Consider the following 22,989-nt stretch of genomic DNA (forward strand, 5'->3'; position numbering starts at 1 on the left):
GGACCCACCAGAAGCAGGAAATCCTGATCGAGTCAATATCGCGGCGATAGCCACCCTATAGTTAAGGTGACTTGGAATCCTATAGGAACCCCTCAAAACTCTATTGTTAATAACTTGGTTTGATTAACAGATTTGACAGAGATTTTGGAAGTGATTAGGAATTTGCGGGCATAGCCAGACTGCAAAGTTTCGTAAAGATAAAGAAAGTTATTAAGAAGGCAATTTTTTTCCAAACTCGCAGCCTTCTTCCTATTCATTTTCCCATAGACAAACAAGGTACATTTCTGGCAAAGCTCAAAGCCCAAACCGCTGGACGGATTTGGACCAGGTCCGAAACAACTTGGTCATAAAGCGTTGATTCGCGATCCATGCATGGTTTGGGTTTATTCCGTGCAGTAGTTATTTAAATAGTTGATGGAGAAGGGGTGTCCCCTTTTCAAAAATTGATAGTTATCTCTCCGATGGTGCATTGCAGGATCATGGTTCTCATAAATGAAAAAGCCGCCATCTGGTTTTTTTCTCAATGCAAGAGATATTCGCAGTTATAGCAGAGCATGTGGGAAAATGAAACGAAGGAAAAAAGCAATTTGCAGGTAAAAAAAATCATGCAAATGCCATCAGACTAGAGGTGAGAGGGTGCAGTGGCTACAGGGCACCAAGGGAATTTTGGGAGTTGGATGGGCTCTAGGGACTTAGTTTGTAACACAAAGCTTTCTGTAGCCTAGGCTATAGCCACGAATAGATGACATATCAAAGCAAACTGTGTCACGGAAACAGCGTGTGTTGTGGGGGGAAAGGGCGAGGGCAGGGGAGGTGAAGAGGCCATCTGGGGAGTTGGGGGAGCTGGCACAGATGAGGAGGGCACTTGGTGAGGGCCTGGGGGGCAGGAAAGCATTTTTTTCTGGCTGTTTTTCAGATATTCGCAACTATCTTCGAGGCGACAAAGGACTACGTATAGCCAAGGGTATGTGTAGTTCAGTACCCAGGGTTGCAGTTTTTGTTTGTTTTAAAGATATTTTTAGAGCTATAGTGGGGTCGGGGGTGAAAAATTACTGGTCATGACCAGTAACACAATTGCCATCCAAGTCTCCGATCTATACAGTATCCTGGACAGACCCTGCTAAGCTTCAAAGTGAGGAGGTGCTGCCTCCTCAGGCCATGTTGCTCAATAAATGTTCCTAAATTACAAGACCACTTATAGAAAAAGACAGGCTCTTTCCTTGCTTTGAAGCTAAGCAGGGTCAGTCCCAGTTACTGCATGGATGGGCGACCAAAATGTTATTTTTTTAAAAACCGGTCTACTGTCAGTCCTTGAAAGCTTTGCAGTCAGAGACAATTTTTTGCCTTTTGCTGTATTACATTCTGGTATTTGTAGTCTCTCAGTCAATAATAAAAAAGGAAATAAATATTTGTACAGCAACTGTGAGTTTCCCATCCCTGCAGTTACTGGGACGAACCCTGATTAGCTTCATAGCGAGGAAAAGGTCAGCCCCCTTACGCCATTTTGCCTAATAAATGAGTCCACCTTACAAGACCACTTAGAGAAAAATGGCCTAAGGGGTCTGGATCCTTCCTCACTTTGAAACTGAGCAGGGTCGGCTCTGGTTACCGCATAGATGGGAGACAGTCCACAGTCTGGTGCTGTGTTTTCTTTTTTTTAAAATATCTCACAACACACTAAGAAAACACATGGCATCTGCTTTTTTTTCAAACCGTGCTACTGTCTTTCCTTGAAAGCATAGCACTCATAGACCATTTTTTGCCTTTTGCTCAATTGCATTCTGGTATTTGTAGTCACACAGTCAGGACGGGAGGAATAATGCCACAATTCTATGTCAAGACGGAGGCGAGCATTAAGCTTCATCTTCTTTATTTTCTACTCTCCAGCAGTTTCAACAAATATAAACTTTGTAAAACTTTCATTTTAAATGTTGACATTTTTTTTTTTTTATTTACAAATAAAACTTCAAATCCAATCATTCCTGTAGTCCCATAGTCTCTGGCCATGTGACCTAGTCCCTCCTGTTCCTCTGTGCTTCCTCTTCTTTTCCTGCTCTCCACAAGATAAGTACCAGTTTATTTTAGCTGCGTAATGTTTGACTAACAGAACGTGTTTTTATGTCATTAACGTATATGGAGTTGTGCACCAGTGGAAAATGATAAAATAAGCCTATATAGTTGAGCGCGTGAAGCAGCGTTGGTGATTTGGTATTTAATGCAGTAGAGAGATACGGAGGCCCCGTGTCGTACTGTACGACACCTCAGGGGCCTGCCGAACTCCCTTGCAGAGCCGCGAGCACGCAGCTCCCACCCTTGGAAGGGTGGAGCTCAACGCGAGTGGGAGATTCCCAGTGAGCAGAGCAGAGAAGGACAGCCCCCACCCGTGGGGAGGAGGAGCGGCCAGTCCGCGTAGCTCGCGACGCGAGCGTACGCTTTATGTTGAGCAGCCCCAACCCCTCGCGAGGGCGGCCACGTGCAAGGAATATGCCAATAGAAGGCACAGTGCTCCTAGCAGCGGCCCCCACCTTTGCGGGGGTGGGGCTTCATACACAATGCTCCGAGGGAATCGATTCCCTTATACGCTGGTACGGAGCGGAGACACACGATTAGAGCGAATGATTAACAATCAAGAGTATTACCAGCCAGAATCTGAACAAGAATATTCTTTTTCCCAACGTTGAAGGGAATCTCTGGCAAGATATATCCTGCAAACATACATACGGTATAGTGAAGGTACAGCCTCAAGCAAAGTGAATCAGTGGACATGCCACTACACCTAGACAGGTATTGATTCAGGCACCTGCCAGCACACAAAGAAAGATGTCAAACTTCGAGTGGAGCGAAGAAGAGCAGGAGGCAGTCTACCAAGAAGACTTAGCCTATAGCTTCAAAGAAGTGCTGGGAGATTCACTGACAGAGGCAGTGGCCCAAGGAGTGAGGCCTTTACAAAAAAGGCTAAATACTATAGAACTATTCCTGAGCCAGACGAAAGAACGCACCAAGCAGGAAGAAAGCACATCCACAAGGGCAACTTTTAAAGACCCTAAGGGGTGTAATAAGGCCCGGAAGAGCAAAGACTCTTCTGCCCCCCCCAGGCCAACCGAAAGGGGCGGGTACAAGAGCCCCAGAGGCTACTGACGCATTCCTCAGACTAAAGGAAGCGTTCATGAAAGATTCTCAGGTGTCGAGCCTCCAGACCGACCCCCTACCCAGGGGAAGACAATATGGGTTGTACAGAGGAGGAATCCCCAGAAGGCTTCCCAGATGAGGAGCCGCCGATATCCCCCACATCCACCCAAGAGGATGCTGACAATGAAGGGGATGAGGGGAGCCAGCCTCCGCCTAAGAAAAGGCAACGAAAACTCCACCACATAGAAGAAGATGAAACGGTAGATATGTTTCAACCGGAAGAAATCAGAAATCCGAGGTCCTCGGAGTGGGTACCCTCGCCGAGAGTGGCGAAATACATGACGCAGAGATTGAGGAAAGCTCTCGAAAACGAGGTCAGACAAAGACTGTGGGCTGAATGTCCAAGACCAGACCTGCCAGGCAAGGTCGCAGAAGCCCCGGAATTGGACCCTAAAATGTTGTCGTTTGTCTCCAAATCTAACAGAGACCCGAGAAACGGCATAGACCGCTCCTGGAGAAATTGTCAAGAAAAACTCCTCGACCTAGCCGGTCCTCTAGCTAAAATAATGGACCTGGCCGAGCGAGCCAAAGATACAGGCGAGGAGGTCGACCCTGGAGTTCTGGCGAATTGGGCCCAACGGGCCGTATGTATGTTAGGAAACGCAAATTGCGCAATTTCATCGGAGCACAGGAGAGGCCTCCTTCTGAAAATTGACCGTAAATTAGGAGATCTATCGTCATACAAAGCCGGCGAGGCAGCTCAGGGCCTGTTGTTCGGAGAGACATTTGGTAAAGAGAAGGGGAGGTTCGTAGGGACCTACACCTCCCTTGAGAAAGCACAGGCTTCGATGAAGAACATTTTTCCAGGGAGAGTTTTTGGCGGGACCGGTCGCTACAGAGGTCGCTCGACCGGTCGGTACCAAGCATCTAGAAGGCCTGAAAACAACAGAAACCAATACTGGGAGTCAAGGCAACCAGATACCTTTTTTTCCCCCAAGAGGCCGCTTCCCTGGAAGGCGAGGCAGAGGACAGGGAAGAGGACAAAACCTCCCCACAGGTGAGAAATTTTACATATCCGCCAGTAGGGGGGAGGACAGCTATATTCTGGGAAAACTGGTGCTCGCTTTCCAGCGACGCCTGGGTCCTACAAACAGTGAAAGTCATGTGTATAGAATTCACAGGGACTCCCGTTCAGGAGCAAACACCGCGCCCCGTAGTCACGACACAGACCGAGAAAGAGCTGCTAGACGCAGAACTGCAAAGCCTAGCAGAGAAACGGGCGATCGAACCATGCATAATACCACCAAGATTTGTGAGCAACATGTTCCTGGTTCACCGAAAAGACAAAGTGAGGCCAGTGATAAATCTAAGACACATGAACAGCTGGGTGGTCTACAACCACTTCAAAATGGAAGGAATCCACCAGCTCAGAGACACGCTCAGACAGAACGACTGGCTGGCGAGGATAGACTTGAAAGATGCTTATCTTACGATTCCTGTACAGAGGGACTTCCGTCCGTTCCTAGCGTTCGACTGGGACGGGCATTTACGGCAGTTCGCGACAATGCCATTCGGGCTCTCCTCAGCGCCATGGGTATTCACGAAAGTGATGAAGCCTGTAGCTGCAGCGATCAGAGGAAAAGGGATTCGGATGATTATATATCTAGACGACATCCTACTGATGGCCGACAGCAGAGAGACCCTAGCCTACCAGACAGACTGGGTAGTGAACCTCTAAACCTCGTTAGGTTTCCTAGTGAACCGAGAGAAGTCGGAGATGACTCCAGCGAGGAGGATAGAATTCCTGGGGTTTGTTATAAACACCAAGTCAGCGACATTGGAACTCCCAAACAAAAAGATCAGAGACATAAAGAGAGAAATAAGGGCATGTCTCAGCAAAACGAGCATATCACTCCGCACCATAGCGAGAGTAGTAGGCTTACTAGCAGCATCAATACAAGCAATTTTCCCAGGGCCATTACACTACCGAGCCCTACAGAGGCTGAAGATATGACATATTCAACAAGGTCTACACTACCACCAACTGGTACTCTTGGATCAAGAGTCCAGAACAGAGTTGGAATGGTGGTTAGCGAACAAGGAGGCCTGGAACGGGAAAGCCATTTTCGGCGACTGCCCAGACTTGATAATAGAATCGGATGCCAGCAGAGCAGGCTGTGGAGCCCGTTGCAGGGATCTCCAGACAGGAGGGAGATGGAGCGCAATGGAACTCCAATTACACATAAACTGCCTGGAGTTACTAGCCGGATCCTTTGCGATCAGGGCATTTACGAAAGGGAAAGTGAATTCCTGTATTCTGCTGAAAATGGACAACATTTCAGCAGTCAAATACATCAACCATTTAGGAGGAACAAGATCCAAATTACTAGCGGAAATAGCCAAGGATTTCTGGCATTCCTGCCTAGAATCAGGGATCTCGGTAGTAGCCGAATACTTACCAGGTTCATTGAATGTAGTGGCGGACTGGAACTCCAGACATCTCTCAGACTCCAGCGACTGGATGCTGGACCGGATGATATTTCAGAAACTGGAAAAGCTCTGGGGTCCAATATACACAGATCTGTTTGCGTCCAGGCTGAACGCTCAGAAAGAAAGGTTCTTCATTTGGAGATTGGACCCAGCGGCAGCCGGAGTGGATGCTTTCCTACAAGACTGGAGGGAGCAGACACTTTACGCTTTTCCCCCATTTATGATGATGAACCGAGTACTAGCAAAGGTACGCAGAGAGGCAGCGAACCTGATAGTATTGGCTCCGATCTGGAAATCACAAGTATGGTTCCCAGCACTCATGGAGCTAATAGCAGATTACCCGAGAGTCTTGCCCCAAGGAGAACGCCTCCTCACGGACCCAGTTGGATCATCTCACCCTCTGAGGGTGATGGGGACACTGCCATTGATGGCGTGCAGGATAGCAGGAGACGCTGGAATCTCCCAGGCATTTCGTCATAAGCTGGAAGCCGCATCGCCGAGTCATGGGCTTCATCAACTCGAAGGAGCTACGACGCAGCTTGGAACAAGTGGTCGACGTGGTGCAGAAGGAGAAATATTCTGTTTCTGCCCCTCTAGTTGAGATCTTGAATTTCTTAGCGGAACTCCTCCAGGACGGCAAGGCATACAGAACAATAGGGGTATACAGATCTGCGATCTCAGCAGGTCACCTACCCGTGGAAGGGGTACCAGTGGGAGAAAACATAGTAGTGATACGACTACTAAGAGGAATAAGATTCAGGAAGCCACCACAGCCGAGATATGAATCTTTATGGGACATATCAGTGGTACTAAAACTATTAGCGGATTGGCCCGATAACAAGTATTTGTCTCTAGGACAGCTGTCGGAAAAACTGGCCGTGCTATTATGCATGTTGGCATGCAGGAGAGTAGCAGATGTGAGAGGTTTAGAAGTGTATAGGAGAACGTACGGACCAGAAGGCGTAACGTTTAACCTAGCCAGAAGGACTAAAACTGATTCTATCACGTACCCGTACATGCAAGAGCACCCAAAATGATGTGTAGCAGCATGTATTAAGGTATACGAAAATAAAACAGCCGAACTAAGACCGGCAGGGACAACCCAATTGTTAATTGTGCGCAGAAAACCACAAGGGGAGTAGCAACAGCCACCATAGCGCGTTGGGTCAGAAACATCATGAGCTTAGCAGGCATAGACATGACATGATTTGGTGCACACTCAGTTAGAGGAGCAATGGCCTCGAAAGCACTAGGACAAGGCGCAACGTTACAAGACATTATGAAAGCCGCAGACTGGGCTACTGATATAACATTCAGAACGTTTTACTACCAACCTATTAATGCACTGGCAGAAGTATTAGTAAGAAGCTTTGAACAAGCTTAATGCTCGCCTCCGTCTTGACATAGAATGAAGATTCCCCCTGCTAATAGCGCAGGGAGCTCTTGATTCTATTAAAGACAAGGAGGCGAGCATTAAATTCCCGTCCCGAATACACAAATGGATGCAATGATGAAATAAATGATGTGATGCATTGTTGATAATTAACATGACTATTTCTTCCAGAATAGGGTGTGTATTCCCACCCTAACATACACAATTCTTTTTCTTCTTGGATTTAGGGGATGAGCAAAAGAACATCTGAAAGCCCTAATCAGATCAGGTCACCTGGAGCAAACTCGCAAGTTCGAATGTGAGAGACCAATCCAGCACAAAGCAGGAAGTTCAGCACAAGTTCACCAGTTGGTTACGCAGTTAAAGAAGGATTGCAGTTCAAGCAGTCAAGGAAAAGGAAGGACAGAGGAACAGGAAGGACTAGGTCACATGGCCAGAGACTATGGGACCACAGGAATGATGGGATTTGAAGTTTTATTTGTAAAAAAAAAGAAATAAAAAAAAAGTCAAAATTTAAAATGAAAGTTTTACAAAGTTTATATTTGTTGAAACTGCTGGAGAGTACAAAATAAAGAAGATGAAGCTTAATGCTCGCCTCCTTGTCTTTAATAGAATCAAGAGCTCCCTGCCGAGGGACGGAACCAAGGTACGGAGAAACCTTGGACACCCCGGCGAGAGATTGTTACCTCCCACAGGCCATGAAGCTTGCGCAAGGAAGTCCAGCCAGAGAGAAGAGACAAACCTCTTTTGTGTTACAAGGATACCAGCCACCCTGCCGGGTGAATTGCAGACTTGCGGAGGTGAAGCAGCAGTTGTGGTATCAGCTTTGACTTCAGGATCAAAGCCATGAAAGACAAAAAATTAATTAACACAGCCAGTGAGTTGATGGAAGCAATGAAAGTCCGGTCTATGTTAAATGAAACTTGAAGGCAACAGTATCCGACACAGGAATGTTGCGCATTTGCCGATAATATGCGAGAGAATGCAAAGCATGGCAAAGAACGGTAAATTAAAGATACAAAGTAACAGAGTGGTCTGGTGAAAGGAAATTGCCCAATCGAAAATCTCTGTGGAATGTCTGATGCCGTAGAAGCGACGGGAAGATGTAAGATATGAACTGTTGTTAGGTTTGATCCCAATGGAGGGAAACCTGGATGTGAAAGATGTCTTTGAACTGTTAGGTTGGATCCGGCAGAGGGAAACCTGGATGTGAAAGATGTCTTTGAACTGTTAGGTTAGATCTGGCAGAGGGAAACCTGGATGTGAAAGATGTCTTTGAACTGTTAGGTTGGATCCGGCAGAGGGAAACCTGGATATGAAAGATGTCTTTGAACTGTTAGGTTAGTTCCGGCAGAGGGAAACCTCGATGTGAAAGATGTCTTTGAACTGTTAGGTTTGATCCCAATGGAGCGAAACCTGGAGGTGAAAGATGTCTTTGAACTGTTCGGTTGGATCAGGCAGAGGGAAACCTGGATGTGAAAGATGTCTTTGAACTGTTAGGTTAGTTCCAGCAGAGGGAAACCTGGATGTGAAAGATGTCTTTGAACTTTGAAATAAATACTGTGCTCGAAACTACATCTACCAAGAGTCCTTGGTGTAGGAGAGAAAAAGTGATGTATGAGGAAAGAAAGGTGAAGTGGTCATGCTGAGGTAAGAGCAAAAAACGTGCAGTTTCGAAAATGAAAGGGAGATTGAGCCTGATAGAGGGAAGCCTATGAAGGTATGATTGAAGTTTGGGAAAGGGAACGCCCACAAATTGTGATTGAAAGGTTTGAGCCCGGCAGAGAGAAACCGGAGATGGATTGTGGTAACCAAAAGGAAACAAACTTTCCTTGAACTGTAAACTAGTGACTTTTCGTGGAAGTCCAAGTGGGCCCTGGTCCACGAAATAAACGGCATCATTATGTCCAAAGCCAGAGTGTGTCGCGAGGTCCAAGTGTACTACCTTAGCCTGTGCTAGAAAATGTGGGGAAGGGAGTTTACTCAGCCATACTGACATTTCTTTTGATCACTGATTTTCCTTTTTGCATTTAACATTCTCTTTACACATTTATTGTATTAGAAAGAGGGCAGGCATTAGGTTTATTAGTATAGAACATTTTATTTTAACCAAGAACTGTCTTGTCTAGGACTGTATTTTCCTTTTGTTTGATGGTCGAGAACACTCACATCTTAGTTATGGGGCAAGATAGAAGTTTTCCAACCCCTTTTTTAACCATCAATAAAGGTTTTAAAACTTGCAACTCTTGTGTCTTTGGGAATCATTACAAGTTTACCGGTCCGGAAACAACGGTGCCAGTAAGCTTACCGGCACCATTGTTTCCGGACCGGCAAACTACGAGTCCGCTGGTGGGTGCCGTTTTGCCCGGCAGGTCTGACCCTGGCCGATGGAACGGCACCCGGCAGCAGATTTTGGCGGAAGCACTGGCACTGGTGCGCACAGTGCCGGTGCTTCCGTCCTCACCATTGAGTCCTATGGGACTCAATGGGAATGGGAAGTAACATTTTACAGCGTCTGGCTTCACAGATTGCCAGGGCTGTAATGCCCCAGTGATTCCCTAAAGCCAGGCGCTGGAAAAAACGAAACTCCGGCAGCAGCCTGCCATTTCTACTGGCACGGCTACCGCCAGGGTTGTAATGAGGCCCTGTGCCTACTTGTGATACCATGCCTCCCTCACAGTTGAAAATGTTTTCAACTATAGAGTGGCCGGACCTATTTGGTAGTGTTCGGCCATGCCCATTTGGTAGTGTTCGGCCGTGCCCACCAGCCATGGTTAATGGTCTGGTAGCGTTTTAAAAATCTATGGAATAACAAGACCCTTGAAATTCAAGGAAAAAACGTTAGTTGCAGGGACGTTGAGGTGAGCAATACACTGTAACAAAACCTTTGATATTCAAGGAAAAAGCTTTAGTTTCAGGGATGTTAAAGTGAAAGTTTAACGCAACAAAATCCCTGAAATTCAGCTAAAGCCACCTTAACTTCGCAGCCTCTCTTGCGCAGCCTATGACCACAATGATGAGATCACAGACCACATCACTGATGACATCACTAATTACATGTTGTATGAGAACATTGATGGCATTACAAATCACATCACTGATGCCATCACTGGTGACCACACTAATTACATTGTATATAACTGATTACATCAATAATAGAATTAGACATAACATAATTTGTAAGTTAGCTCATGAAAAGTTTGATTACCTTAATAAAAATGTAGTCTGTGGACTTGGCCATGACAAAGGCTGGGGTCACTGACCAGCAGCAAAGGCCATAGCTTGTGGCCAGTTAGTGTTCATAAATACCAATGTGCATGGTTGAAAGCCATGCCTAGTAGCCCATCACTGTTTTAAAATATGCAGTGGACAACATTGAAAGCTGTAGTCAATAGCCATGGCTAATGGTCATAGCTAGTGCCCATTAATATGTTAGAATATACAGTCGGCACAGCCAAAGGCCGTAGTGTAAAGACTGAAAGGGGGTGTCTGTACTCCTGCTCTCTATATGGCAGAGTGGAAGCACAGAGTACCCCAGGCAAGATTCTCTATATGGTAGCTATAGACGAGCAATCACGTTTTAAGCTCTCAGGAGGTGATGCGGGGTGGTTCTTAAGTACCGTGTAGCCCCCAAAGGAATGTCCACACACCATGTTAGTGAAAACACAGTCTTTATATAAATAAGGTTCACGTTATGCACGCAATCACAATAACACACTTTGTGCTCCGACAAATTCTAAAATGGTAAATATATACAGTTCTAGGTGGTACCACGATTACTCAGATTCCATCAAAATGCATCAACTGTATTCAGTTCAAATAGCATACGAATCAACACAGCAAAACAATATCAAGCATAGATTTAGGAGGAAAAGAAGTTGGTTAGACAATTGGTTGGCAGAATACTGGGCCCCCACCACTAGGCACAGTTCTGTATGATTATCCCATCTTGACGATTATCCTTATGGGTCCAGTCCACTTATCTACCAAAGCTCGAGGCTTGGTAGCCTCCATCACAAGGATCTCCTATCCTGGAGTCCAGTCCACTTCCGAGGCTTTAAGGTCATGCCAGTACTTGTTAAATTCCTGGCTGGCTTTCAGATTTGCTGTCGCCTGACCCATCATCTGTGTCATCCTCCGTCTGAAGCCTAACACATAGTCCCCCACTTGCTTGGCAGGACTTGGAGGGGTGGCTTCCAGACCTTCTCTGATCAAGGCAAGAGGCCCCCTCACGGGATGTCCAAAGAGTAACTCAAAGGGGCTGAAACCAACACCCTCTTGAGGTACCTCTCTATAAGCAAACAGCAGGCATGACAGGAGGAGATCCCATTTCTTCCTTAGGGGCTCTTCTAAAGCACCCAGCATGCCCATGAGGGTTTTATTAAATCTCTAGACCAGTCCATTGGTCTGGGGATGGTAAGAGGTGAAGAACTTGTACTACAAGCCCAGTCCATATATTGTCTATTAGAGTGTTATCTCCTTCTATAAAATTTCTACTGCCCCAAAGTACCGGGTTTCGTAGAATTCTTCGGTGAGTCATCGACAGGCCCTTCTTAAGCACACTACCTTTAAGGCAGGAGCTGCGGGTCGTCGAGATTCGGTGAAGAAATGGGTGAACACTGTCGTTGCGGTAGCAACTTCGGTTTTTGCGGTGCTCATTGACGATTGGCCGAAAACATACTGCAAGCTGAGATGTGGGGTGCACCTCGATGACGAGTGTTTGTTGCCCCAAAGAGTCAATGAAGAACTTTGGCCCAGCAAGGGCGTCGGGTCGTCGGCATCTGGCGTCGGCGAACGGGACATGACCAAAACTGGCTTTAGTAGCTTCGTCAGCGTCTCAGAGGTCTTCGGGTGGCGGGAAGCCCACCGGCGGATTCTCCTCAGTCGTCGGCGGCCTTGACTTTTCTCCGGCAGGACAAGAGCGGTCGACAGTGATGAACAAGGGCGTCCTTGGATCAAAATGTTCTTAGTCAAAGGGAGCACTGTGGCACCGGTCGGCGACAGCGGTCGATGACGGTGGACTGCTGTGCGGCACTTCTCTTCATTCTCCTCGGTGGCCCCCTTCTCCGGTCGGTAGCCTCTCGTAGGTCTGTCTACCAGGGAGCTTTAGCAAAGATCAGCTGCTGCATGATGATCCCTCATAGCTCGGGAAGAGGACTCCTAGCCAGGTCCTCTCTTGGATCAGTTGTTGAAGGCACAGCAGTTTTCAGATTGCAACAAAGGGAACAGCGGTTCACCTTCTTCTTCTGGCTCGGCTTCAAGAGTAAGCATCAAGTATCAACTTTAGCTTCTGAACGATTTCTAGCATTAAGAGGCTTCCAGATATAGTATTTGGACTCTCATTCATTCTGCTGGGTCACACTCAGGCAACCAATCACTCAGAAGGGCACTCAGCAGGCAGGCAGCCAATCGGGCTCACAGGGCATTCAGGCCATTCTCCTACCTCTCAGACACTCATAACAAGGAATGTGTATTGAGACAAGTACCCAGCCATTCAGCACTCCACACTGCATTCATGCCAGTTTCGGGCAGGGCTGTCTCAGTCTTTGTGTCACTCACCAGAAACTAGATGCCCATAACAAGAAGTGCATATTGGGCACTCACTCCATTCATCCAGGTCGCAACTGAAGGGTGTACCCACAACATACAGTCACTGGGAAGGCTCCAGCCAGTCTGGCCTGGACTTCCCCACAATACCATATGGAACTTCCACCCAACAGCAGGTCAGGCTGAAGGAACAGAGTCAGGGCTTCCCGGGACTTTGGGCATACAAGGTAACAGGCAATAGAAAGCAAGAGGCCACAGGGGCCTGCACCATCGAGTGAGGCCATGGAGTGAGGCCTGGTGTCAGCGAGAATAGAGGGGCATACTGCTGGAGCAAAGCCTTGCAGGCGCTCTGCTGCTCTGGAGTCAGATCTGGAGAGAGATGCACACCCTCCACTGAGCCATCCTGAGGGTTGCTACGCAGCAAATCAGGAAGAGGCTCACTCTCATCCTCTTCTTGCTCTGAAGCCAGCAAGAGACATGAGACTTTGGCTCGCCTATGGAAAGGCTTGAGCCTGTTGACGTGGAATACCTGAGGGGCTACCACAGGGACTCCCATGTCAACCAGATAGTTGACTTTGCCCATCTTGGAGATGATCCTGATGGGTCCAGTCCACTTATCTGCCAAAGCTCGAGGCTTGGTAGGCTCCATCACAAGGATCTCCTATCCTGGATTTCAGTTCAATTGCGAGTCTTTAAGGTCATGCCAGTACGTCTTCAATTCCTGGCTGGCCTTGAGATTCGATGTCGCCTGACCCATCATCTGAGTCATCCTCCATCTGAGGCCACTTGCTTGGCAGGACCTGGAGGGGTGGCTTTCAAACCTTCTCTGATCAAGGCAAGAGGCCCCCCTCACGGGATGTCCAAAGAGTAACCCAAAGGAGCTGAAACCAAACACCCTCTTGAGGTACCTCTCTGTAGGCAAACAGCAGGCATGGCAGGTGGAGATCCCATTTATTCCTTAGGGACTCTACCAAAGCGCCCAGCATGCCCTTGAGAATTTTATTAAATCTCTCAAACAATCCTTTGGTCGGGGTATTGTAAGAGGTGGAGAACTTGTAGGTAACTCTGCACTCTTTCCACATTGTTTTCATGTAACTCGACATGAAGTTGGATCCTCTGTCAGAGACAACTTCCTTAGGGAATTCAACTCGGGTGAAAATGCCCAGGATAGCCCTTGCAACCACCTTGGCAATAACAGTACGAAGGGGTATAGCCTCAGGGTACCTGGTGGCATGATCTACCAAGACCAGGATGAACCGATGTCCACCTGAAGTGGGAGGGTCAAGGGGACCGACAATGTCGATCCCCACCCTCTCAAATGGTGTGCCAACCACTGGCAATGGCTGCAGTGGGGCAATGACACTGCCTCAGTCTTTCCAGACAACTGATAAATTGGGCAGGTCCTGCAGTCGGACTCCACTTCTAGTCCCATCCGGGGTCAGTAGAAATGGACAGAGATCTTCTGCTTAGTCTTCTTGGTACCAAGATGACCAGCCAAGGGCACCTCATGGTCCAACTTCAGTAGGAAGGGCCTGTAAACCTGGGGTACCACCAACCTCTTGAGGGAACCAGGTTCAGGCTTAGTGGGCTCACTAACAAGGAGCTCACCCTCCCAATATATCCAGAATGTCTTAGGCACGTCTCCCTGTGCCTGGGACAGGGCCTGTTTCCTCAGACCCTCGAGATAGTGGCAGTCTCTCTGTCCCCTACAGAAGCCTGCCTGGGAGGGCCCCCCTTCAGCCAACAGGCATTGAAGGTCGGGGTGGTCCTCCGGGTTGAGCACCTCTCCCGCAGAAGGATCTTCTGCCTCTGCTCCCACAGGAGTTGAGTTTGGGTTTACCACTGGATCCAGCCCGTCCGGAGCATGAATCCCAATGGGTGCTGCAGGAGCAGCAAGCGGAGAAGGAGCCCCCTTCACAGAGGTGGCCTTCATGTCCCTCCTTCTTGCCGTAGGCCGCGTCTTTGGCTTGGGTACCTGACTCTCAGTCAGACACAGTGTCACCTGGGATCTAGTGACTGCAGCAGCAGTCATGGGGAGACCATCAGAGATTAACCCCAACTCTACTAGATTGTTGCCTAACAAAATGTTAGCAGGGACATTGTCCTGAACCAGGACAGGAAGTTTTTCTGTCGTCTCTCCAATCATGAGTGTGACTAAGGCTACAGGAGATAATTTGGGAGGCCCAGCAGCTAGCCTGGTAGTTCTCAGAGGAGCACCTACATAGTCCTCTGGCTTGAGCAGGGTCCTGTCCACCACTGTCATGCTTGCCCCGGTGTCTCGCAAACCAGTAGAAGGCTGGCCATGCAAGAGGACACTTCTCAAAAACCTACGGGTGTTCTGTGGCATTGTCATCAGTACCTCTCCGTACTGGTCTCAGGCCCAAATGGACACTAGGGAAATCTCTACAGGAGCACTGAATGTGATCCCTTTAGAGCAGGGGAGGACAGTGGCCTCCACCTCAGGCATGGGGTTAGGGAAGGTCAGGCTGACAGCCTGGACTCCAAGTGCCTTACCTTTACACCTGGGGTCACCCTTCTTGTGGTCCAGAGCCCCACAGTCCCAACAAGTGCCAGGAATGCGGGGTACGGTACTGGAACCATTGGGAGCCTGCTTGGCAGCAAGTGGACACCTACTCTTACTCCCACCCACATAGGACTTATCCCCACTAGATATTTGGGTCTTAGGAGAGCAAGGTTTTGGTTTACTCGACTGTGACTGCTTCAGGGACTCCTCAGCTTTCTGAGAGGTCCCCTTTTCTTTGTCCTTGTCCTTCCCACTGGAGTCCTTAGGGGTCACCCAGTGGGAGACCCACTTGTCAGCCAGCCTGGCCAGTTTAAAGGGATCTAAAATGTTCTGGCCAGAAAGATACTGACACAGCTCTGGTGAACAGGCTTAAAAAAATGCTCAAAAAACAAAAGGTGGGACAATTCAACAAAGGTTTTCACCTTGTAACCATCAATCCACCCCATCATGTTCATATGTGCAGCACTCACCCAGTCAACCCAAGACACATTCTCTCTTTTCTTAAATTCCCTGAACCTTTTAAGGTATTGGGTAGGTATCTTGCCAAACTTGGCAATCAAAGCAGACTTCATGCACTCATACGGACCCCTTTCTTCCACACTCAGTTTCAGAATACAGTCATATCTAGTCTGAGGCACTCTGCTTAACAAACACTTAGCCCAATCTATCTTATCAACATCATGGATTCCACAAGCCATCTCAAATGCTTCAATCCATTGGAGGATATCAGAACCCTCCACATACACACCACCAAATCTTTCATAAACTTGGTGGCTAGGGACCTGGCATTCTCAACTGGTTTTGCTGAAGTCTCCACTTTAGCTTTCTCTAGCTGGATTCTCTGACATTCAGGGCCTCATTACACGTTGTGCGGTAAAAATCGCAAATCACTGGCATGGCACTGCTAACGTGTCCGCCCTTGCAAGAGGGCGCTAATAGCGTACCATTACGAGTACGCGGACACGAGCATAGCGCCATGCCGGTAATGACCCTACCGCCATGCCTCTAAAGTCCCCAAAAAGTCCCTTACCGGCTTCGACGAAAGTGCAGATAGCACCTCCGCCCTCACGCTACATTCAAATAGCGGTCACCGCTATTAGCGGTGTCCGTTAAATTGCGGAACCGGAAATAGCGTCATCGCACAGGAACGGGAAGGAGCACGGCGGCCATCTTTAAAAACACAATACATTGCCATCCTCTGCCCCCTGGACCTGTTTTGAGTAGTTTGCAATTGGAAATCCACAGAGACACCCTCGACATGCTTAAGGCTGTTAAAAAAACCACCAACCGGCAGCGTAAGGAAAAGTTTACCACGGAGGAGCTAATAATGCCCACACAGACCCTTGCTGCTAATGGCGCCGTGGTCTTTGCGAGTAACATGCGTCGGGAGACCCTTATCCGAAAGAAGGCAATCTGGGCAGAGGTTGCCTTGAAAGTGAGTGCTGTGGGCACCACCACCCGCAATGTGCGTGAGTGCAGAAAGCGGTGTGATGATCTCCGCCTCCGGGCCAGAAGCATCCTGTCTGCGAACCACAACATTGCCAGAGCAGGTGGATCTGATTCGCCGATTAAATTAAAGGAGTGGGAAGAGACCTGCGCCAACCTCATTGGAGTGGAATCAATAGAGGGAGTCGGGACAATGGATCATGGCGTGGCAACCACTTCAGATGGAGGTGAGTGTACACATGAAAGTATGCACTGTGAATCTTCAGGTCCCCCCAAATGTGAGCCCAGAATCACCTCACGGATCCCCAAATATCCACAGATGCATACAACCCTGGCCATGTCAGTGTCAAATTCAAACACACACACATGCACACATCACCAGAGACAAGTGCCACACACACCCATGCATGGATGAGCCACTGAACTGACACATCACCTGCATCCTTACCAAAGAAGTCCAAATGCCCACAACTGCATTATTGATGTATACTGCATTAAGTACATAGAACCGTAACCAATGCCATCCCCCTATTTGTCCCCGACAGGCTCACATACAGACAGTGAGGATACTGGCACTCATCTCAGGCACCCCCCGCGAGTAAAAAATCAAGGGCACAGGACACAGAGGACACCCCCATGACATCAAGGGGCAAAGGTAGAAGAGTCCACATGCAGAGTGGCAAACATCGGTGGAGTGCAACTTAGGGAGGTCCTCACACGGATAGCGGACGCAATGGACCGCCAGTTCCCACCACCACCAGGACAGTCAGCCACTTACTCATCCTCCAGTTCGAGGCAGACAAGCCCCCTCCGCCGCTCCTCACACACCACCAGGCACACGTCTAGCCAGCCTCCTAATGCTGGTGGTGGCAATGGCGAATAGGGACTGCATGGTCAAGCTTCCACGTGTATAGCTGGACGACAACATTGTGCCAGACACATAAGGAACTGTTGTGGGGGGGTGGTGTTTTTGGGCTGTTGTGGGGGTTGGGGGGAAGGGTGTTTTTGGGCTGTTGTGGGGGGTTGGGGAAGGGTGTTTTTGGGCTGTTGTGGGGGTGGGGTGAAGGGTGTTTTTGGGCTGTTGTGGGGGTGGGGGAAGGGTGTTTTTGGGCTGTTGTGGGGGTGGGGGAAGGGTGTTTTTGGGCTGTTGTGGTGGGTGGGGGGAAGGTTGGTGGGATGTTTGGGGACATGCACTTTTACATCTTTACATTTCTTAATACACTGGTGTTTGATCCATACACAGGCTTGGACTTCTTCATTGTGTATGTGTACTTTATTGGCAACAGGGTCCATTGTGCGCTTCCAAACAGACACCAGTGCATTACTACCCATATCCATTCCTACAAAAAGAAAAAATGTAACTCAAAATATTTGGTTGATCAGATGCTGTCTCACAGCACGTCCCTCCTACCCATCCCATCTTGGATGACCTGCATCCCCGTCAACTCCGTCCTCATCACCATCATCATCCTCATCAGGTGCTTCTAGTTCTACGTCAGGGGGCAGTGGCACATTCCGTCTGATACACATATTGTGCAGCATGACATATGCCATGGTGATCTTGGCCACCTTCTCATGGCCATACAGGAGAGCGCCACCAGACCTGCTAATGCACCTAAAACGTGTTTTCAAAAGGCCAAAAGTTTGCTCGATCACGACGCGGGTACGGGTATGTGCACGATTGTAGTCCTCTTCGTGCCTGTTCTGTGGGTTCCGTACAGGGGTAAGCAGCCACCTCTTCAGGGGATAGCCGGCATCACCTGAATGGGGGGACGAATGGGGTCTGGTTACTGTTCACCTCAAGAGCGGCCTGTTCATATCACACAAATTGACTTTTCATTGTGATTGAAGTCCACAATTAACAGCATGCATGCAGACGATCTGTGTGACTGCAATGTGCATAGTTGAGCTCGACCCTGCAAGTGAACATGCCCCATTAATGCCTCCTAAAGTAATTGACATGTCCTGGGTGAGGCCCGGTCTTACATGTCCCTGGGCCCAGACAGAATTGGTACCACACTGCTAGTGTACTGCCATTCAAACATTTATGTTGCCATGCTGAGAGGCATCACTTCAGTGGTGCTATAGGTGCGTGGTACAATGCTATGGGTAGGGGTGATCCCTTTGCATGCACTGAAGGGCACATTGCATTATTGTGGTTGTGCAGCGCTGATTCTGTATGACTGTCTTGACGGCATTGTTAGGGAGAATTCTCCCTTTCGGCTGAATTTCCTAACCTAGTGAGTCCCCCAGCAGCTTTGCTGGATTTCTGGAGTTTGTTTTTTTCTCCTGCCAAGAGTGAGACTCTTTTTCTCCCACTGTTGGACATGATTTATGGTGTTCCTTTGACTGTTTATGTGTTTTATGGGCTATGGGGTCCTTTACTCCATAGGGTCTCATGTGTTTTTACTATGTGTGTTACACAGCACCCTCCGTGCAGTGACACAGGGGTGTCATAGTGACACCCCACCATAGACTCCATACCCTGGGACTGACTACTGTCTCCCAGGGCATGTAAAGTCACCATTGGCTTTATTAGTCCCAAATTATTAACAGAAACCGGTACAAACCATCATATTGTGGACGTACTGGTCGGGGAAATTCGACTGCCCCGGGGTCTGTTAGCCGAGGGGGCACGTCTCCGTCCCCCCTGATCGAGTTTTGGCTGGTGGCAGTGGATACTACTTTTTATATTCGACCGCGAATATATCCCTATGGGATTTTCCCATTGTTCGAGGCTACCAACTTTAATTATTTAATTCTCATAGCCTCGAACATACCGCCGGTTAATTTATTTAATATTAATTCGTCGGTTGGTATTTTTTGCCAGGACTCGATTCTAAAATGGCGTTTGTGTTCTCTTCTGTGACTCCAACCCAAGTCGAGCCCTTTGTTCCACTTTTTGGCGGGCTTCTCCACGGAAGCCTCCAAAAGTGGTGCCACTCTGTCTGGGTACCACAGGAGGCGTGGGAGAGGGTTTAGGCACCCCTGACTGAGTTACCTGGGTAACTCAAGTTGCACTCTTGTGTGATTGGCCCAAGTGGTGAGCCGGCCGGCTAACCACTTAGCATGTTTGATTGACAGCTAGGCTGAGTGAATGGGGGTGTGCTGCATAAAAGCAGGGCTTTGGGAACTGGAACTTCAGGAGTCGCCACAGGACCTGAGAATCCGATGAGGGAGAAGCTGAGCCGACCTACCACGACGACACCACCGGTGGAGCCCTGCGGTACCGACTCACCACTTCCCGACGACAGAGAAGATCTCCCTGCTGGAGAGGCTTCTTCCCCTGACTGGTGGGCACAATCAGTTTACCTTCTTTTCCTCGCATCCCAGGACGTCTTGTGGTCGAATTGCCCGTGCCAAGCACCCCGGCAACCGGATAGCCACTTACCACTGGACCGCAAATAAAAGGACCGCTCCTTTTACCTGAGAACTCCGCGGCTGGTTTCTTCCCTGGCAGTGCAACGGACTCCTGTCTTCCTCCCCGACGAGATCCTCTCTTCCCCCGGATGAAGCACCGACTTGCATCTGCTGCCAGGAACAACTGCCCCCGCTGGAGTATTCTCACCACTTTAAGGTACAGTGTCCGCCAGGCCTCCCTTTCTAAATATTGCTACAAGGTAATAATAATCCCTTAACCTTCTGAACTGGGCTGGCTGCCTTGACGATCTAACTGGTCCCTTTCTTTTGGTCCAACTCTTTCTGAACCTTTTCAAGACTTTTGTGCACTTCAACCGTGTGACCTTGGACACATTTCGTTCTGATCCTCTTAAAGTGGATTCGGCCTTCTGAACTCTAACTTCACGGTTTTACTTTGCCTTCCTCTCTTGTTGTGTTCTTGTGAAAGTGTTGGGATCTGTTTCAAATTATAATCTGCTTTTCTCTCCCTTTTTAAAACGAATTATTAGAGTGCCATCTGCGTTAAGTGCTCACCGCTGTCTGAAAATAAGTGGGGCTTTACTTAAGACTTGTCTAATATTCTTTTAAGGGAGTGTATATCTTTTAGTGACCGTGTTTTTGAACTGCTTAACATTAGTGCGTGTGTGTTTTACTAGATGGGGTTTTAAATAAATAATGATATATCTTTTACACCAAGCTCTGGTCAGTGTTTACTTGTTCTACTGTGTTCTTTTGACCTATTGTGAATACTCTGTATACTGCCTAGCTCTTCTTGAGGGAAGTCTGACTGCTCAGCCATAGCTACCAAGTGAATCTGTGTGGTACAGACTGCTACCAAGTGGGTTTACTGCCAAACACCTGTAGTCTTAAATCTTTTGCAGTGGTCCCAGAGGGAACAGCACAGGTTTCTGCCTAACAGGCATGTAGGAGATTTGTGTATTTTGTGGTGTTGAATGTTGTGCACTGTGGATGGATGTTTAATGTTTCTAGACCTAGATTTTTCACTATGTTGTGTAGCTTATACTTGCATGTCGGTTCATCTCAGGTAGATTGCGGCCTTCCCAGATGGACATTGGCGTACATGTGTATGTGCATTTGTCCTACGGACGACAAGCTACACCCAGTTGGAGTATGTATCTCCCCCCCCTAATCACACCCAGTTGGAGTATGTATCCCCCCCATTCACACCCAGTTGGAGTATGTATCTCCCACCCAATCACACCCAGTTGCAGTATGTATCTCCCCCCCCAATCACACCCAGTTGGAGTATGTATCTCTCCCCCCCAATCACACTGCCATATGCTTGCCCTGCTACTCACCAAGTAGCCACAAACGTTGTCCGGCTTGTCGCTCCATGTAGCGTGGGATGGTTGAGTTCCGCAGGGCCATGGAATCATGGGTTGATCCGGGAAATCGGGCACAACAATGTGTGATTATCTTGTTGGCGTCACATACCATTTGGACATTGATGGAGTGGAATTGCTTCCTGTTTCGGTAGACTACTTCATTGTGATGTGGGACCACCAATTCCACATGGGTACAGTCGATGGCCCCAATGCAACTTGGAATGCCTGCCAGTGAATAGAAGCCAACTTTGGTGTTTACAATCTCCTAGGCAGTCCGTGGCATGAATATGTGTTCAGGTGCATGCCTCAGGAGGGCATCGAGTACCTGGTTCAGCGTGCGTGAGAATGCTGGTTGTGAGATGCCATGCATGTGCCCCACTGTATGCTGGTAGATGCCTGTGGCCAGGAAGTGGAGCACGGTCACCACCTTTAGTAGAGGGGGGATGGCAGTTCTGATGTCTATGAGGCTCACAATGTCATTATGTATCATGTCCACGATGCTGGTGATGGTATCCCGGTCCAGACGGTACAGGGTGTCTATCTGCTCAGGGGTTAGGTTAAATGGACTGGCTCTGATCCTGGGGATTGGTGGCTGCCTCTGTGGTATGACTAGGTGCCGTGGTGGTGCTTGCTGTGCCTGTCTTGCCCTCCTCCTCCTACTCCTCCTGCGTCTCCTCTGTGTTGCCTGTTGTTGTCGCTGCTGCACTGCAATCATGTCCTCCAGCCCATGTAATGCTGCTAGTATTGGGACCATCTTGGTGTGGGAAAGGGTGTGTGAAGGGGTGTGGTGTGCTCCTTTTGTGCTGCCACAGTCTCCATTGCCTCCACCTGTGCTGATTGTGTCCACCTGTGGCAGGTGGGACACTGCTCCGTTCTCTTAACGGGTGGGTCGCGATGCCGGTATTAGCGCCATTGCGGTAAGGGATTTTGGGGGCTTAAACCATGCCGCTATTGGCATGACCGCTTGGCTTGTGATGGTGTGCTATTAGCGGCATGGCGTTATTTACGGGATGGACGATCGCGCGCACGCGGACTGGCCGCTATTAGTGGCACCGTGCTTAGCGGTGCCGCTAATAGCGGTGAGCCGGGTCGTAATTGGCATGGGGATTTAACGTTACCGGTATTCCATTACCGGTAACGTTAAATCCCTACCGCCTACCGTGTAATGAGGCCCTCAGTGTCCTCGTCTTTGTGTATCACTTATTTGTGCCAACTCCTCTTTCTTAAGTTCAGCTTCAGTTTCCAACATTCTATATCCAAAGGCCAATTTCATCCTTTCATCCTTCCGAGATCGATAAATGAGTACCAACTTTGGTTGGGATGATAAATGTATGTAAATATGTTCTGTGTAAAGCGCTTTGGCTTAAGGCGCTATATAAATAACAAATCATTATCATTATCCTTAATAATTCAAGTTCCAAGGAATTCCCTGAAGAAACATTGCTGGAGGTCAGAACAGATGCAGCAGGAGTGGTGGCATTCCCAGAACCAGATTCAATAACAACCCCATGGACAGGGACCTCAATGGCTGCATCCTCCCCTTCAAGAGCTTCACAATCATTCTGGTAGTCCACCAGGGCAGCTATCCGCTCAGCCCTAGACTTATCCTCAAAGTCTAACTCCCTGGCTTCAAAAGCACTCTTCAGAGCCTCTAGGCTCATCCTAGTCAACTTAACATTTGCAATAGATTCCATTGCTTGTAATATAGTTATCTT

Source organism: Ambystoma mexicanum, chromosome 1p (assembly GCF_040938575.1).
Source record: "Ambystoma mexicanum isolate Mex_15411 chromosome 1p, UKY_AmexF1_1, whole genome shotgun sequence".
In the NCBI taxonomy this organism is placed as follows: Eukaryota; Metazoa; Chordata; class Amphibia; order Caudata; family Ambystomatidae; genus Ambystoma; species Ambystoma mexicanum.